The following is a 5,831-nucleotide window of genomic DNA, read 5'->3' on the forward strand; positions in this document are numbered from 1 at the left end:
GAATAATAAATAAATAAATAAATAAATAAATAAATAAATAAATAAATAAATAAATAAATAAATAAATAAATAATTAACCCTTGGCTCAAAGGATTAGAAAACCCCAGGTGCTGTTGTGACCCAGGTCCAAGTAGGTAGTAATAAACTTAGTCCATGGAAAAACAAACTTTATTCGAACAGCTGGGAATTACTTTATTCCCAGTGTCGTTCAACTCAAAGTAAAACAAATGCCTCCCAACACAAATTCCTCTGTTATCTCACAAACCTTAGTCCAGTTAGGCAAACTGCCAAAGGCCCTTCCTGGCAAACATCCAGAAGCCACAAAAACAAAGGCGTACACGAAGCAGAGTATGAAACCGAAGACGCAGCTACAATGTTGTTTTCTGGCAAAGCTGAAACACCGGGGCTGGTCTGTTTTAAGCCTTATGGGAGGGGCCAATCATCTCTTGGCCTTACTCCTGAGTTGTCCTCTCTGCTTGGGTTGCTCTTGCCTTCTGGCAGCTCTTCTCATGCGTGCATTAGGAACAGGCTCTTCTTGTTCCTCTGCCTCACTACTATCAGTCTCTGTGGGCTCTGGAATGCGCACCTCACTCCCCGATGGCCCTGGCCTCACCTCAGCCTCATCACTGTCCGACTCCGTTGCCAGCTCTGTAGGCTGCTGACAGATCACAACAGGTGCAAACTTTGGGAGGGGAGTTGTCAGAGTTTCATTTGACATTTGACTGACCTGCTAAATTTGTTGTTGTCAGTTGCGAAGTCATGTCTGACTCATCGCAACCCCATGGACAACATTCCTCCGGGCCGTCTTGTCCTCCTACGATCTTTCTTGCCGCAGTTGGTAGGTGAATCACTGCACTTGTTCAGTTAGTAACATGGTTGTTAAATGAACTTGCCTTCCCCATTCTGACTTGTCAGAAGGTTACAAAAAGTGATCGCAGGACCCTGGGATACTGAGATCCTCATAAATAGGAGTCAGTTGCCAAGTGTCTGGATTTTGATCACATGACCATGGGGTTGTTGCAATGGTCGTAAATGTGGGAAATAAATCATAAGTCCGGATTTTCGGTGACATGGTAACTCCAAGCCATCACCGAATGAACTGTCTGTTGAAGATTACCTGATTTCCTTATAAAACCAAGACAATTTTTAAAGCAGGGGACTCACGGTTCAATGATCAGAAAGTCTCCTGGATAAAATTCTCTCTTTTATTTGCTCTCCTGATTTTATGGAATGCAACAAAGTAAACCTGCAATTAAATGGCCCTTGGTTTTGCAGGGTTTGGATGCAATGGACACAATCTGTTCTCTGTTTTTAACTATGTATAAAACGCCATTTGCCACTTTATGAACATCTCAATCTTATGGATGTCTGTTCCTCCACTTAGACCATTAAACAGGTTTTATTTACTGTGTTTGTTTCCTTGACAACAAGCAGGTTTAACTAAAGAGTCCTAGGCTGGTTCAATAGAAGGGAAGGGAAGGGAAGAAAAGGAAAGGAAAGAAGAGAAGAGAAGAGAAGAGAAGAGAAGAGAAGAGAAGAGAAGAGAAGAGGGAAGAGAAGAGAAGAGAAGAGAAGAGAAGGGAAGGGAAGGGAAGGAAAGGAAAGGAAAGGAAAGGAAAGGAAAGGAAAGGAAAGGAAAGGAAAGGAAAGGAAAGGAAAGGAAAGGAAAGGAAAGGAAAGGAAAGGAAAGGAAAGGAAAGGAAATCAATAATAAAAATGTAGAATGCATCCATAACTTTTAAGTCACAAAACCTGCTTTATTAACTTCTGAGAATAGTTCTTGTAGGCTGTAGAGAGCTGACAGATGCACAAATTTAAACATTTGTCATTGTATCAAGTTAAAATGTCATAAAAATTGCAGATCTTTGCTGGAGAATATGAATATGGTTTCTTTCAGATACGTTTAGTGACAATCAACTTGTCAATCATGTCCTTTCCTAAGTTAGATCCTGAATCCTCTGGGTTTTAGTCTGCGAGAAATTGCAGCATGGCCAAACACATATATTTAACTTCCTCTTTATTTCAAATGACTATGTAGAATGAGATTTGATATATTTATTTCTGTATGATATCATTGTATTCATCCAACAATAGAAGGAATCTGTTCATGGAAGAGGGAAAGGAGAAAGAGTGGAGAATTTGTTTCTCCTTCTAATACAGGGGTGTGAAACTCAAGGCGCATGGGCCACCACATCCAGCCCGCAATGTGGTCAAGATCCAGCCCATGAGGCAGTCCTGGAAAATGTAAGGGGTCAGACTGCACCACTTTGGCCTGGTCTACCCACATCACTTTGGCCCGGTCTATCCAATGCAAAGAGGAAACATGCCAGTAGTTTGGGGAGCGGCGTCAAGCTGGCCACGACCACTCAGTTGGCCCCACCCATCCACGCAGCCCTTCCCCATGAGTGGCATCAAGCTGGCCATGCCCACCAGTTGTCTTTGGTGCATATGCTCTCAGTGTACAGAAAAAGAATAGAATAGAATAGAATATTTTATTGGCCAAGTGTGATTTGGACACACAAGGAGTCTGTTTTTGGTGCATATGCTCTCACTGTACATAAAAGAAAATAGAATAGAATAGAATTTTTTTATTGGCCAAGTGTTAGTGGACATACAAGGAATTTATCTTGGTCTATAGGCTCTCAGTGTACATAAATGAAAACAGAATAGAATAGAATAGAATAGAATAGAATAGAATATTTTATTGGCCAAGTGTGATTGGACACACAAGGAGTTTGTCTTGGTGCATATGCTTTCACTGTACATAAAAGAATATAGAATAGAATAGAATAGAATTTTTTTATTGGCCAAGTGTGAGTGGACACACAAGGAATTTATCTTGGTCTATAGGCTCTCAATGTACATAAAAGAAAATATAGAATAGAATAGAATAGAATATTTTATTGGCCAAGTGTGATTGGACACACAAGGAGTTTGTCTTGGTGCATATGCTCTCACTGTACATAAAAGAAAAGATGCGTTCATCAAGGTACAACATTTACAACACAAATGATGGTCAATATATCAATATAAAACATACGGATTACCAGCAACAAAGTTACAGTCATACAGTCATAAGTGGAAAGAGATTGGTGATGGGAACAATGAGAAGATTAGTAGTAGTGCAGATTTAGTAAATAGTTTGACAGTGTTGATGGAATTATTTGTTTAGCAGAGTGATGGCCTTCGGGAAAAAACTGTTCTTGTGTCTAGTTGTTCTGGTGTGCAATGCTCTGTAGCGTCGAGATAGACAAGATACGTTCATCAAGAATCATAAGGTACAACACTTAATGATAGCCATAGGGTACAAATAAGCAATCAAATCATACTAGGAAACAATCAATATAAATCGTAAGGAATTAGAAGCAACAAGTTCAGTGGTGGGTTGCTACCGGTTTGCTCCAGTTTGGGCAAACTGGTAGCAGCGGCAGCGGGAGGCTTCACCCACCTACCCAGATGTCTTTGTGAATGCGCAGAAGCATCGAGCGAGAAAGAGAGAGAGTGCACCCACGAGCAAACCAGTAGCAACCAGATTTGAATCCCACTACTGAAAAAGTTACAATCATACAGTCATAAGTGGGAGGTGATGGGTGATAGGAACAACAAGAAGATTAATAGTCATAGTAATGCAGACTTAGTGAACAGTTTGACAGTGTTTTTCATTGTTTTAGACTATTAAATATGGTGTCGTATGTGGCCCAGAGCTGCTTTATAGTGAGATGGGATGGCATTCAAATTTAATAAAACAAAATTAAATAAATAAAAACCAGCCATTCTTTTTTTCCCGTTTCTTGCCCGTCACCAAATTCCAACGGAATCCTGATTGCCCCTTATAAAGCCGCGGGGATCTCAATGTCGTTAAACCACAGGTAGTTAGACAAGGCTGAGAGGCCGGTGGTGGATATCTCGATTAAAACATCTGGATGTAAACCGAGCTTCCTGGAGTTTAAATGCTCATTTCCTTCGGAGCTCAGGATTCCAAGCCCGTATGAAAGGAGCTGCTTTCGCCCTTGTTAGGATGAGCAAATTGGTGCCTAGTCAACATCTTTAAATAGGTGAGCAATTCGGAGACGCTAATGCACAATTAGTTAGCTTTGTCCTACAAGGTATTTAAAAACCTGACAAATAGGGGAAAGCAAACTTGGCCACCCTTCCTCCTATTTCAAAGGTTGAGGAAACCGATTGCAGGATTGCAGGAAATTTGATGTACAGATTACGTTGGTTATTTTTACCCAAATTGTTGAGGGCCAGACACTGACTCTTTGAAACCACTTAGAGAGGGCAGTAAAGTACTCTGCAGTGGTATATAAGTCTAAGTGTACAATTGACAAACTTTTCTTGAGATGGTTGTTCCCTCTGGACAGCCTAGATGTGGTAAGTATATCAAGATTTACTATCCCTTTATTAATTTTATTTCCTTTCAGTATGGGGCATCAATTGGGATCCAACTGCCAAACTTTGGTTGTGTTGTGTCCCCCTCCCCCTCTGACAACAGGGTCTAGGAAGTCTGTATCAAGCGTGGCCACGAAGCCTCTGCAGCTTTGCCAAATTCCTTTCAGATTTCTCAGGGCAGGCAGGAATCCAAGTTGTGACTTCAGCAAACTAGATGAGACTTTGCTTGACTCAAGGAATGCCAAAAGCAGGTCCTTTATATAGGCTGTGGGGTGTGGCTCCATGACTCAGCATTTATCCAGGCCTGCCCCTCCCTTCCTTGTGCTGACGTCACCTCTCAGATCTCCAGAAGTGAGGATCCTCCCATTTTGAATTCTCTTCAGCTGGATCTGCTGTCGGTAATTCCAGCACGTGGCTGGCTCCCTGCACACACGCTGTAGGAGTGAGGTTTGTTTGTTCATTCCTGACATCCTGTCCGGGCATGGGGCCAGGGCCGGGGGCTGGAGGCATGACAGGCCGTTCATCTTCATTATCAGACTCAGAGTCTGATAGTAGACCCGGGATGAGATGGGAGGGGCCCGGCTGAGGAGAGGAAGGAGGACGAGGCACAACAGGTTGACTCAGCCTTCCATCTTTCTGAGGTCGATAAAAAGAGGATCCAGTTTGTTGGGGGCAACATGCTGACTCTGTAAACACAACACAGAGAGGGCTGTGAAAGCACTGTGAAGCGATATATAAGTCTAAGCACTATTGCTATTGCGATAGACAGACAGACAGGCAGGGTGGTGCTGTGGTTAGAATGCAGTATTCGTATAAATAATTTTTATTTCCATTTTCAAACATCATATTTATGTACAAACTATTATCCATCATTAATCATTAATTTTTATTTATTACTGATTCAGGCCTGCTCGATTGCCACTTCCTTTCTTCCCAATCTCCCTCTCTACCCTCTACTACTTTCCCATCCATCCTCACCTCCTTCACTTTACTACTTCCTCTCCTCCTTCTCCACTCCTCCCTTCTTCCACCCTATCTAACCTTCTTATTCCCCTCCTCCTTCTCTACTCATTCCTACCTACTTTCTTCCCTCCTTCTACTCCTCTCTCCTTTTCTTCCTGAAATGACAGTCGAGCATCCCCAATATCATTTAATTTTTTTTAATTTTATATCTTCAAAAATTACTGTACATTAATAATCAATCCATGTATCATTTCCCCCCCTTCCCCCCCTCCTCCCCCTTCCCCCCCCAAATTTCCCAGAGCAAAAATGCAGTATTGCAGGCTAACTCTGCCAACTGCTAACAGTTCGATCCTAACCGGCTGAAGGTTGACTCGGTCTTCCATCCTTCCAAGGTCCAAATGAGGACCCAGATTGTTGGGGGCAACAGGCTGAGTCTGTAAACTGCTTAGAGAGGGCTGTAAAGCTCTGTGAATTGG

The sequence above is a fragment of the Ahaetulla prasina genome, chromosome 2 (genome assembly GCF_028640845.1).
Source record: "Ahaetulla prasina isolate Xishuangbanna chromosome 2, ASM2864084v1, whole genome shotgun sequence".
Taxonomy (NCBI): Eukaryota; Metazoa; Chordata; class Lepidosauria; order Squamata; family Colubridae; genus Ahaetulla; species Ahaetulla prasina.